The 13704-nt window shown below is 46.5% G+C and overlaps 1 long non-coding RNA gene across 1 annotated transcript; it reads right to left on the bottom strand.

The window, feature by feature from the left end:
* Positions 1–931: 931 nt before the first annotated feature.
* Positions 932–13476, bottom strand: LOC101130271 (uncharacterized). The gene is made up of 3 exons (XR_010134914.1): positions 11780–13476; positions 9211–9303; positions 932–5203 (listed from the first exon to the last, which is right to left on the bottom strand). It is a non-coding gene; the product is annotated as an uncharacterized lncRNA (long non-coding RNA).
* Positions 13477–13704: the final 228 nt, after the last annotated feature.

Consider the following 13704-nt stretch of genomic DNA (forward strand, 5'->3'; position numbering starts at 1 on the left):
TAAATAAATAAAAAGCTAGCCTGCTTAATCCTCACAAAGATGCCATCTACTTTTTGGCATTCTAGATGTAGAAACACTGAGACGCTGAGACACTGGGAGATTTTAAAACTCACCACCAGCTGGGCACGGTGTCTCATGCCTGTAATCCCAGCACTTTGAGAGGCTGAGGCAGGAGAATTACTTGAACCCAAGAGTTCAGGACCAGCCTGGGCAAATTAGTGAGACCTCATCTCTACAAATATTAAAAAAAAAAAAAAAAAAAATTAGGGCTAGGCGCGGTGGCTCACACATGTAATCCCAGCACTTTGGGAGGCCAAGGCAAGTGGATCACTTAAGCCCAGGGATTTGAAACCAGCCTGGCCAACACGACAAAACTCTATCTGAACTAAAAATACAAAACTTAGCTGGGCATAGTGGCACATGTCTATAATCCCAGCTACTTGGGAGGCTGAGGCACGAGAATTGCTTGAACCCAGGAGTCAGAGGTTGCAGTGAGCTGAGATTGTGCCACTGCACTCCAACCTAAGTGACAGAGTGAGACCGTGTCTCAAAAAAAAAAAAAAATTGGTGTGGTGGCACATGCCTGTTGCCCCAGCTGCTCAAGAGGCTGAGGTAGCAGGATCACTTAAGCCCAGAAGTTCAAGGGTGCAATGAGCTATGATTGTACCCCTGCACCACTATGTATACATATATATGTATATGTATATATGTATGTGTACACATACACATATATACATGTACATGTATATATGTGTATGTGTACACATATACACATATACATGTATATGTATATATGTATGTGTACACATACACATATATACATGTATATGTATATATGTATGTGTATATATACACACATATATACATGTGTGTATATATACACATATATAGACACGTACATATGTGTATATATGTGTGTGTATATATAATGTGTATATATATAAAAAACACACATGCACAAGTTCACCACCACCAACTCAGAAATTACCGCCTCCTTCTATTCTAAGGAACCATTTTTCATTTTGCCATCTCTGAAGTTGGAATACACCTTACAATCACTGGAATGTCACGGTCTCATCGGCATCACTTTTCTGCTTAGTAGCCCATAAAATAATAGCACATCTTTTAACTAACAGTGTTGTAGATGCTATGAGATCCTGGGGAAGCCCAGAATCTAACTCCACCCTGTCTGACTCCAAAGACCACATATTTTCTACACCTTTGGACAGGGGGACAGATGTAGACAACTCAAGCTTTGCTGATTGTGAGAAAGGTATGAGAAATGGCCCTGATGGAATTTTCTTCTTGTACTTGCAGGGGAACAAAGCGGCATCATTCCACTATTCCAGGGGAGGTGCTAAATACGAGGGTGAGGCTGTCAAGCGGTCCCTGGTGGAGTCCTACACTCACCCAAACAGCAACGAGACAGAGCAGAGGGAGAACATCGATACCGTCATGAACTGGTTCACCAAGGAAGACTTTGATTTTGTGACTCTGTGCTACAGAGAGCCAGATAATGTGGGACAACTATTCGGGCCAGAGGCAGAGAGCAGGAAGTTGATGATTCAGCTAATTGACAGGACCATCGGGTATCTGGTGGGAGTCACTGAGAAGCACAGCCTGCAGAGCACCTCAGCGTCATCATCACATGAGACCATGGGATGACCACCGTGAAGAAGAGACCCAATGTCAACAAGATCCGCTTGTCCAACTACTTCAAGTTCAGGGACCTGGTCAAGTTTGATATTGTGGGCTACAGTGGCTTTGGGATGCCCCTGCCCAAGTTGGGGCAAGAGGAAGCCCTTTACCAGGCACTGAAGAATGCGCACCCTCACCTCCACGTCTACAAGAAGAAGGAGTTTCCAGAACACTTCCATCTCGCTAAACATGACCGGGTTCTGCCAATCGTGATGTATGCCAACTCTGGTTACATTATCAATGGGGTAAGTTCATTCTAAAATGAATAAAGTCACTTTGGATCTAGGAGACAACCATTAGGGAAGAGTGGTTCTGCAAAAATCATACATAAGTGCACAGCCGGGCACGGTAGCTCACGCCTATAATCCTAGCACTTTGGGAGGCTGAGGCAAGTGTATCACCTGAGGTCAGGAGTTTGAGACCAGCCTGGCCAACATGGTGACACCCCAGCTCTACTAAAAAAGCAAAAATTAGCCGGGCATGGTGGCCCGCATCTGTAGTTCCAGCTGCTCTGGAAGCTGAGGCAGGGGAATCGCTTGAACCTGGGAGGCAGAGGTTGCAGTGAGCCAAGATCATGCTACTGCACTCCAGTCTGGGCAACAGAGTGAGACCCTGTCTCAAAAAAATATAATAAATATAACATAATATAATATAATATAATATAATATAATATAATATAACATAATAAAACAAAACAAAACAAAACAAAATAAAATAAAATAAGTGCACACACTACGAGTTGTAGCCCACAGGGTCCTAAATGTTCCCCACCCCCCGCCCAACCAATGCTGCCCCAAGTTACCGTTATACAAGATTAATGACCAATTCAACTTGACAAGGCTGATTTGAAAATAAAAATAAGGCTGGCCATGGTGGTTCACACTTGTAATCTCAGTGTTTTGGGAGGCCAAGACAGGAGGATTGATTAAGGCCAGGAGTTCAAGACCAGCGTGAGCAACAAAGGGAGATGCCATCTCTACAAAAAACCAACAAATAAATAAATAGCCAGACATGGCGATGCATGCCTGTAGTCCCAGCTACTCAGGAGGCTGAGGTGGCAGGATTTCTTGAGCCCAGGAGGTCAATCCTGCACTAAGCTGTGATTGCACTACTGCACTCCAGCTGGAGCAACAGAGCAAGACCCCGTCTCTAAAAAATAAATAAACAAATAATAAAAAATAAACACCAACTTCATTATTCAAAACTGTGCACAGCGCTTCACTAAACATTGAACAGCAGTTCTTTCATTTTTGTCTTCCCAACAACCTTATAAAATAGATGCTCTTAGTTCCGCCATTTTAAAGAAGAAATCAAAACGTAGAGAGAAGTGACTTGAGATTAAAAATGTAAGCTTGGGCTGGGTGCAGTGGCTCACACCTGTAATCCCAGCACTTTAGGAGGCTAACGTAGGTACATTGCTTGAGCCCAGGAGTTTGAGACCAGCCTAGGCAACACAGTGAAACACCATCTCCACAAAAAATGCAAAAAATGTAGCTGGGTGTAGTGGCACGTGCCTGTGGTACCAGCAACTCAGGAGGCTGAGGTGGGAGAACTGCTTGAGCCCAGGGGTGTTGAGTCTGCAGTGAGCCATGATCACGCCACTGTGAGATAGGAGGCAGGACTTGACTCCGCAGGCAGGGCTTGGACACCAGACCAAATTGAGGACTACCTAAAACAGGGCTGGGGCAGAAGAAGCTTTCCATCAGACATGCCCACCAGTGTGCCATGTGAGTTTACAATTGCCAAGGCAACGCCAGGGAGTTACTGCCCCTTTCCATGGCAATGACCCAATGACTCAAAAGTTACTACCGATTTTCTAGAAATTTCTGCATAAACTGCCCTTTAATCTGCATGCAATTAAAAGTGAGTACAAATGTGATTGCAAACTCTCTGCCGCTACTCTCTGCCTCCAGGGTAGCCCTGCCCTACAGGAGCAGTCACACGGCTGTAATGCTGCATCTTCAATAAAGCTGTTTTCTTCTAAACCTCCGGCTTGCCCTTGAATTCTTTCCTGGGTAAAGACAAGAACCCTCACGTGCTATTGAGAGGTGACAGCATGCTAGCAGCCCTCGAGCTCACTCTCGGCCCCTCCTCTGCCTGGGCTCCCACTTTGGTGGCACTTGAGGAGCCCTTCAGCGCACCGCTGCACTGTGGGAGCCCCTTCCTGGGCTGGCGGAGGCTGGAGCCGGCTCCCTCAGCTTGTGGGGAGGTGTAGAGGGAGAGGCGCGGGCAGGAACCAGGGCTGGGCACGGCGCTTGTGGGCCAGTGCGAGTTCCGGGTGGACATGGGCTCACTGGGCCCTGCACTCGGAGTGGCTCGCCGGTCCCGCTGGACCCGGGTAGTGAAGGGCTTAGCACTTGGGCCAGCAGCTTCTTTGCTCAATTTCTCACTGGCCCTTAGCTGCTTCCCTGCAGGGCAGGGCTCGGGACATGCAGCCCGCCATGCCTGAGCCTCCGCCCAACCCGCCATGGGCTCCTGCACGACCTGAGCGTCCCCGATGAGTACCGAGCCTCCCCGACGAGCACCGCCCCCTGCTCCAGGGCACCCAGTCCCTTCGACCACCCAAGGGCTGAGGAGTGCCAGCACAGGGCACGGGACTGGCAGGCAGCTCCACCTGTGGCCCCCGTTTGGGACCCACTTGGTGAAGCCAGCTGGGCTCCTGAGTCTGGTGGGGACTTTGAGAACCTTTATGTCTAGCTAAGGGATTGTAAATACACCAATCAGCACTCTGTATCTAGCTCAAGGTTTGTAAACACACCAATCTGCACCCTGTGTCTAGCTCAGGATTTGTGAACGCACCAGTCGACACTCCGTATCTAGCTAATCTAGTGGGGACTTGGTGAACTTTTGTGCCTAGCTCAGGGATTGTAAATGCACCAAACAGCACCCTGTCAAAACAGACCCATCAGCTCTCTGTAAAACAGACCAATCGGCTCTCTGTAAAATGGACCAATCAGCAGGATGTGGGTGAGCCAGAGAAGGGAGTAAAAGCAGGCTGCCCCAGCCAGCAGTGGCAACCCACTGGGGTCCGTTTCCACACTGTGGAAGCTTTGTTCTTTTGCTCTTTGCAATAAATCTTGCTGGTTCTCACTCTTTGGGTCCACACTGCCTTTATGAGCTGTAACACTCACCTCGAAGGTCTGCAGCTTCACTCCTGAAGCCAGCGAGACTACGAACCCACCGGGAGGAACAAACAACTCCAGACGCGCCACCTTAAGAGCTGTAACACTCACCTTGAAGGTCTGCAGCTTCACTCCTGAAGCCAGCGAGACCACAAAACCACCAGAAGGAAGAAACTCTGAACACATCCGAGCATCAGAAGGAACAAACTCTGGACACGCCGCCTTTAAGAACTGTGACACTCACCGCGAGGGTCCGCGGCTTCTTTCTTGAAGTCAGTGAGACCAAGAACCCACCAGTTCCGGACACACTATGCTCCACTTCGGGGCTCCCCTGCCCTGCATCAACTGCACTCTGGCCTGGGTGGCAGAGAGAGAGACCCTATCTTTAAAAAAAGAAAGAATGTAAGGTTAAGTGCTGCCCCCAAGCCTGAGTGGCTGATCATTATACAGAGTACACGAAGATCACCAAAAATGTCACCACAGAGGCCCCTTGCCGCTGGTTCTCATTTGCCCATATCAAAAAATATGCAAGCCTGTTCATACAAAGACACACACAGATGCTGGTAGCAAAACTATTCATAATTATCAAAAGGTGGCAACAACGCAAATGCCCATCAACAAGAGATGAATAAGCAAACAAGTACAGTCTACCCGTGTGATGGAACATTAATCAGCCAAAATATGGAATGAAGGGCTGATTCATGCTACAACCTGGATACACCTTGAAACCATTAGGTTAAGTGAGAGAAGCCAGACAAATATTAGATGATTTTATATATATATATAGTATATATGTATATTATATATTATATACACATATTATATATAATATATGCATACATGTTATATATTATATATATTATTATATTATATATATATTATATATTATAATATATATATTATATATTATAATATATATAATATATATTATTATATATTATAATATATAATATATATATTATATATTATAATATATAATATATATATTATATATTATAATATATATAATATATATTATATATTATAATATAATATATATTATATATATTATTATATTATATATATATTATATATTATAATATATAATATATATATTATATATATTATTATATTATATATATTATATATTATAATATATATAATATATATATATTATATATATATGCCCAGAATATGAAAATCCAAAGAAACAGAAAGTAGATTAATGGTTGCCAGGAGCCAGGGGTGGGGATAGTCAGGGGGAAACAGGGTGACTGCTAATGGATACAGGGTTTCTTCTGGGGTAATTAAAATTTCTAAAATTGATGGTGATGATGGCTGCACAACTCTGTGAATATATTAAAAACCACTGAATTATACACTTTATTTATTTATTTAGAGACAGGGTCTGGCTCTGTTGCCTAGGCTGGAGTGCAGTGGTGCAATCTCAACTCACTGCACCCTCCACCTCCCAGGCTCAAACCATCCTCCCACTTCAGCCTCCTGAGTAGCTGGGACTACAGACACACACCACCATGCCCAGCTAATTTTTTTGTATTTTTGGTCGAGACAGGGTTTTGCCATGTTGCTCGGGCTCGTCTCAAACTCGGGTTCAAGCGATCCTCCCACCTCAGCCTCCCAAAGTGCTGGTATTACAATTGTGAGCCGCCATGCCTGGCCAAATGATACACTTTAAATGGGCAAATTGTGTGGTATGTGAATTATCTTTCAATAAAGCTGTTATTAAAAAGCAGCTTTAAGGGCCAGGCATAAGGGCTATGCCAGTAATCCCAGAACTTTGAGAGGCCAAGGCAGGAGGATCACTTGAGCCCAGGAGTTCAAGACCAGCCTAGACAACATGGCAAAACCTAGTCTCTACAAAAAATTTAAAAATTAGGCTTGGCGTGGTGGCTCACGCCTGTAATCCCAGCAATTTGGGAGGCTGAGGTAGGTGGACGACTTGAGGTCAGGAGTTCAAGACCAGACTGGCCAACATGGTGAAACCCTGTCGCTACTAAAAATGTTTTTTAAAAATTAGCCAGGCATGGTTGTGGGTGCCAAGGCTGAGGCAGAAGAATCGCTTGAACTCGAGAGGTGGAGGTTGCAGTGAGCCGAGATTACGCCACTGTACTCCAACCTGCTGGGCGACAGAGTGAAACTCCATTTCAAAAAATAAAAATTAAAATTAAAAATTAGCCAGCGGTGGTGGCTCGTGTTTGTAGTCCCAGCTACTCAGGAGGCTAACGTGGGAGGATTGCTTGAGCCCAGGAGGTTGAGGCTGCAGCGAGCCAAGACTGTGTCACTGCACTCTGGCCTCAGCAACAGAACAAGACCCTGTTTCACAATTTTAAAAACAATTAAAAAACGAGCCTAAAGAAAACACAAAAACCAATGCTAACTGTGAGACATAAATGAGGTGGTCTATTTTTTGTTAACTAACACCTAAAAATTCATGGCAGAAACAAAGTTTAAGTGATGCTATAGCCGGGCGCTGTGGCTCACACCAGTAACCCCAACACTTTGGGAGGCTGAGGCGGGTGGATCACCTGAAGTCAGGAGTTTGAGACCAGCCCGGTCAACGTGGTGAAACACCGTCTCTACTAAAAATAAAAAAATTAGCCAGGTGTGGTGGTGGGTGCATATAATCCCAGCTACTCGGGAGGCTGAGACAGGAGAATCGCTTGAACCCCGGGGGGGCGGAGGTTGCAGTGAGCCAAGATCGCGCCATTGCACTCCAGCCTGGGTGACAGAGCGAAACTCCGTCTCAAAAAATAAATAAATAATGAAATAAATGATGCTATAAGCCTCATGTGAGGGAAGACTGTCCCAGGTACAGCTTGAAGAACCCTTGCTGTGAATAGGAGCCAAATGCGATCATTATGTTTGCAACTTGCTTCATGTCAGCTTGTTGCAACTCCAGAGTGTAACAGGTATGAGAAAACTCATGGGGTTACTGTTTAATGTTGGTGGAAATATTCACATTAAAATACAACAGTTTATCACCTAAGGTATATTTTATCCCTCAAGTGGCCCAGAACACTGAGATTATTGCACAACAATCGCAAGCTCATAGCTAAGGCCTTGCCAAGGAGAAATTCCACAATCACTTGGACTATTTGTAAACCTGGTTTATGACGTTTTGTAACAGGATATCTTGACAGTAGCATGAGGACATTTAACGAGACAAGAACGTTCCCCACTGACAAACCAGATGGTTTCAGGGAACAGGATGCTGTGCTCAGTTTAATCTTCTGCTGAACTGACCATTAGGCAGAAAATCCTTTGGGTCAATGCCTCTCACTGAATCCACTTCTCAGATTCCTGTCCACCTGCCTGCTTTGCAGTGCAGAGTAAAGTGGGCCTTCCTTGACTCTCTTCAGGGACCAATGTGCTTGAGGCCATCATGAGGATATTCATTCTTTTTTTTTTTCTTGAGAGAGTCTCGCTCTGTCACCCAGGCTGGAATGCAGTGCTGTGATCTCAGCTCCCCACTGCAACCTCTGCCTCCCAAGTTCAAGTGATTCTCCTGCCTCAGCCTCCTGAGTAGCTGGGATTACAGGCATGTATCACCAGGCCCAGCTAATTTTTCTATTTTTTGTAGAAACAAGGTTTCACCATGTTGGCCATGTTGGTGTCGAACTCCTGACTTCAAGTGATCCACCTGCCTCAGCCTCCCAAAGTGCTGGTATTACAGGTGTGAGCCAACGTGCCTGGCAGAGGGCTTTCATTCTTGATGGACCGCTCCATAGCCTCAGAGACAGTCGGACTTGTTTCTTCAACCAGAGCGGAGCAGACAGGCAATTTCTGTATCCACCAGGACAAATATTAGACCAACTCTTCAATGTACAGAGAGCATCACATTTCTTAGATGCTAGAACATCTGTTGGTCCAAAATATAAATAAATAGTATTGTAGCCAGCCACAGTGGCTCACACCTATAATTCCAGAGCTTTGTGGGGCTGAGGCAGGAGGTTCACTTGAGGTCAAGGGTTCGAGACCAGCCTGGGCAACATAGAGAGACACCCCCACACCGCCACCTGCCATCTCTACAAAAATTAAAATAATTAGCTGGGCATAGTAGTGTGGGCCTGTAGTCCCAACTACTTGGGAATCTGATGTGGGTGGATCGCTTGAGCCCAGGAATTTGAGGCTGCAGTGGGCTATGACTGCATCACTGTACTCCAGCTAGACCTTGTCTCAAAAAAAAAAAAAAAAAAGTGCTGCAATTGACATTACTTTATCATTTGAAAAGAGGGACAGACGAGAAAGGTATTTGGCATTTACCAAGCAATTACCCAGAATCCTCATCCCATCCTACCCCCACCCTTCCCCTAAAAATGTATGTATATGTTTTATACCATAAAAAATACATCTATTTGGCTCTGGAACCAGATTGCTTGGGTTCAATTACCTGATCTAGTATTTGCTCCTGATGACTCAGTGCAGAAAAGCTCTGTATCTCAGTTTCCCCAGCTGTAAAATGGGGAATGGCGACTTTACTGGGCTGCCATGAGGGTAAAGGAGGGAACGTATATTTATGAAGCATTCAGAGCAATTCATGATACATAGTAAGCTCTATATATTTGAGCTTATTATTACTGTCAGTACGATTATCATCATCTTGCTGTTTCCAATGGGTACGATTTCTACATTCTCTTTCTTAAAGACCTTTAAATCCTTGGTATTCTCTCCACCACCACAGACAGCAGTGTCCATGTAGTTTAAATTCTCAAAGACTTCATGGATCCAATAAGCATGACATTAACTAAAGGACAGTTTTCTTTCAGTGGATTAGAATCTAAAATGGCTTTTTTATTGTTATTATTGGCCAGGCTGGTCTCGAACTCCTGACTTCAAGTGATCCCCCCACCTCACCCTCCCAAAGTGTGCTGAGATTACAGGCATGAGCCACCATGCCCGGCCCTCATTCTCTTCTTTTATAAGGACACCAGTCACTGCATCTGCCCCCTCACCAGCAGCCCCCAATCCAGGATGACTCATCGTTACTTGATTACATCTAGAAAGACCACATTTCCAAATAAGGTCACATTCCTGGGTACTGAGGATTAAGATTTCCAATTTTTTCCTGACTCAATTTTTTTTTTTGAGTCAGGGACTCACCCTGTCACCCAGGCTGGAGTACAGTTATGTGATTATAGCTCACTGCAGCCTCAAACTCCTGGGCTCAAGGGATCCCCTGACCTCAGCCTTCCAAGTGGCTGAGACTACAGGTGCACACCATCATGCCCAACTAATTTTTTTGTTTTCTTGTGGTTTTTTTTTTTGTACAGGTTAGGTCTCACTCTGTTGACCAGGCTGGTCTGACCTCAAGTGATCCCCTTGTCTTGGCCTCCCAAGGCAGTGGGATTACAGGCGTTATCCCATGCCTGACCCTCTTTCTACATCAAAATCATTGTATCATTAGCCTGAGCTGTCCATATTCCTTATTCTGCCCATCCCTGACCAATCTCCTCCTTTAACATAACTTCCATCTCGATATGATGGGGCCTGCTGGGCACTGCAAACAGCCTAAGGAAAGTGGAAATTTTACTTAACCTTAAATTCTATTACAAAGTCCATATTGAACGTAATTTACATTTGAACTATAAAAATGTTCTGTAAGTTGAAACATGACCTATAAAGGTCTCTACACCCTGAAGCAACGTTTTAGAAAGAAATCAATTCGTCCTTTTCTGCAGAAACCATTAACCATAGGAGAGATAAAGGAAAAACTTCAATGTACTGATTGAACTTCCATGCCCATAGCTTAACTTCTAAAAGGCAACCATTCCATACTGTTAAACTGCCTTAGGTGGTTGATACTGTTATTAAAGAGACCCTCAAAGCCAGAAGTTGAATCTGGACTGTAGTTCTTGCACGTACACGCACACTCTTGCAACTGAAACCACTCAGATTGTCCTAATGCTGCTACCCATAGCAACACCACCTGGAATTTTATGTTTGTTTTTAAACGTCAGTCGTAATCTTCACTTGCTCCTGAACACACCGCACCTGTGAGAGCCACGTGACATTAAAAAAATCCCTTCAGTGAGGCAGGGCATGGTGGCTCACGCCTGTAATCCCAGCCCTTTGGGAGGCCAAGGCAGGTGGATCATGATGTCAAGAGATTGAGACCATCTTGGCCAACATGGTAAAACCCTGTCTCTACTAAAAATACAAAAATTAGCTGGGTGTGGTGACGAGTGCCTGTAGTCCCAGCTACTCGAGAGGCTGAGGCAGGAGAATCGCTTGAGCCCAGGAGGCAGAGGTTGCCGTGAGCTGAGATCGTGCCACTGCACTCCAGCCTGGCAACAGAGGGAGACTGTCTGAAACAAAAAAATCCCTTCAGTGCCTTGATCCTTCCAGATTCAGATCCAAGAGAGATGACATTTGTCCATCACCAGACACTGCACACCAAGATAAAGATTTCTTCTGGCCAGGCGCGGTGGGTCACGCCTGTAATCCCAGCACTTTGGGAGGCAGAGGAGGGTGGATCACCTGAGGTCAGGAATTTGAGACCAGCCTGGCCAAGGTGTTCAAACCCTGTCTCTACTAAAAATACAAAAGTGGCCCGGCCGGGTGGCTCAAGCCTGTAATCCCAGCTACTCAGGAGGCTGAGGCAGGAGAATCGCTTGAACCTGGGAGGTGGAGGTTGCAGTGAGCCGAGATCGCACCATTGCACTCCAGCCTGGGCAACTAGAGAGCAAAACTCCGTCTCCAGAAAAAAAGAAAAAAAGATTTCTTCTGTGTGCATGGCTCAGCTCTGTGGTCCACTAGCGTCCTTCCTCAATCTGCTTCCAATCTGTGGACTCAGGAAACACTGAACCAACCTAGATTTATGAATATTTTAGTATAACATAATACAGTGTTACTTACTATGGCATTGACCGTATATGCCCTTTTGCTCCTTGGAGGAAAGGCAATTAATAGCTATTACGTGAGTTAATAAAATAAGCCCAGGATTTATGAGTATAACTAACCTGTTCCCATTGGTTTTACTTGTCTCCTGCAGGCAGAGAGCTGATCAAAACAGCAAAAGCAAAGCAGTGCGCCTGGCCCAGTTCTGAAGCCAATCTTCGTTAATCACCCAGACCCATCCCTGGTTAGGACTTGCTGTGGATTCTCAGGTGACTCCATCTCAGGATACAGGGACTGCGAGGGTGTATGCAACATCTCAGACCCAGAAACCGTTGATTCTGTCTAAAAACACAGCTATAACCACATCCCATCCTCTTGATTTAAATGAAAGTGTTTGGAGAAATAAAAGATGAACCTTTTTTTTTCTTTGTCAGATCTTGCGCTCATTTGGTTCTGGTGGGGAACAACAGCTATAAGAGAACAAGTGTATTCAATTAGAATTAATTCCCCTCTCTTATTCTCATAGCTGAGCAGGGCTCAAATGCCTCTCATCGGAAAAAGGTAATAAGATTTTATCTGTCTCCTCATCTACCTTTTGCAAGTATACTTAACAAATTCGCTCTCGGGACTCTTCCAAATGGAGTTTTATGAGGAATTTGCTAAGGTAAACGTTTTAGACTTTGAACACAGTTCAGATTTCAGGGGCAGTACTGAAATCTAAACTGTGTTGCTAACTGCCCTTCCTTTCAACTCAAGACACAATAACTTTGAACGAAAATAATTATATTTTTGTTGTTTTCCACTCTGTCCCCACGTCTATATCACCACCATCCCCAATCCCACCCCGCAGGAGTTAACTCCTCTTTCCTGTCCCTGCAAGATCAAATCTCCTCCTGCAAGCCCCGCTAGCTCTGTCTGCTCACCTTCGTGGTAGATATCGCTATCTTACTTTTATCCTCATTTGTGTGATAAGTACTTGAATGTCCACTTCTTCCACGAGCCCCTGAGCCCCTGAAGGGCCTGGACCACACCTAGTTTTTCTCACCGTTACATCTCCCTTGTCAGGCACATGGTAGGCGCTTAAAAAGTATTTGGTGAACGAATGGCTTGTTTGGTGACAGTCCAAAGGCTGGGGGACAGAGGGAAAGCTCCCTCCTTTCGGGACCCAGACGGGTGGCGCTGATGGAGAGGAGGCTAGGATAAGTCCTCCAGGACCGAAGCATGCACCCGTAAGGCCCCTGCTAAAAAGACCTTCCTGAAGGCGGAGGAACTGCGAGAGTGCCTACGTTAGCCCAAGGCCTGACCCGACGATCCCAGGGACCCTCGCCCTAACTGGCCCCACCTCCCGGGCCCCAAACCCGGACTCGGCCCCGCCCGAAGCTCCGGATCCTGGGACCCGCCCCTGGCCCCGCGTCGGAAGATCATGGGCTCGCTCCTGGGCCTGCCTCAAACCCTCCGCAGGTAACGCCTCCCGAACTTGAGCCACATTCCGATCCCCTCCTCAAATCCCTCCCCATTTCCCACACCCTGGACCCCTCGCTCCGTCTCGGCCCCGCCCCAAGCCCAGCTAGGTCTCAGCCCCTGAGCCCAGCCCCAACCGGCCTCCCAGTCCCTGGGTCACTCCCGACACCGGCCCCTCCCTAAGCTCCGCCTCCCAGGGCCCGCCTCCTAAGCGCAGCCCAGCCCGGACTCGGCCCCGCCTCCCGGACCCTGGGCCCCTCCCCACGTGGGCCCGTCCTAAGCTTCGCCTCCCAGAGTCCGCGCACCGCCTGGCCATGTGCTACGACATAGTCAACGCCCAGCCCCTGCCCCGCCTCCTGAGACCTTCTCTGGGTCTGGCCATAGCCCCGCCCTAAGACCTGTCTCCTGGGCTCTGCTCTGCGTCCCGCCTCCTGAACCCAATGGCGTTTATCCCCGCCATAATGCCCGCCTCCAGGACTCTTATCCTGCCCCCACGCAAGGCACCTCCTCCAGGACGCCACCAACCTGGACGCTTCCGAAGCCCAGCTTCCAGGATCGCCCTATCCTGGCCCTGCCCCAGGAACCG

This window comes from Gorilla gorilla, chromosome 7 (assembly GCF_029281585.2).
Source record: "Gorilla gorilla gorilla isolate KB3781 chromosome 7, NHGRI_mGorGor1-v2.1_pri, whole genome shotgun sequence".
Classification (NCBI taxonomy): Eukaryota; Metazoa; Chordata; class Mammalia; order Primates; family Hominidae; genus Gorilla; species Gorilla gorilla.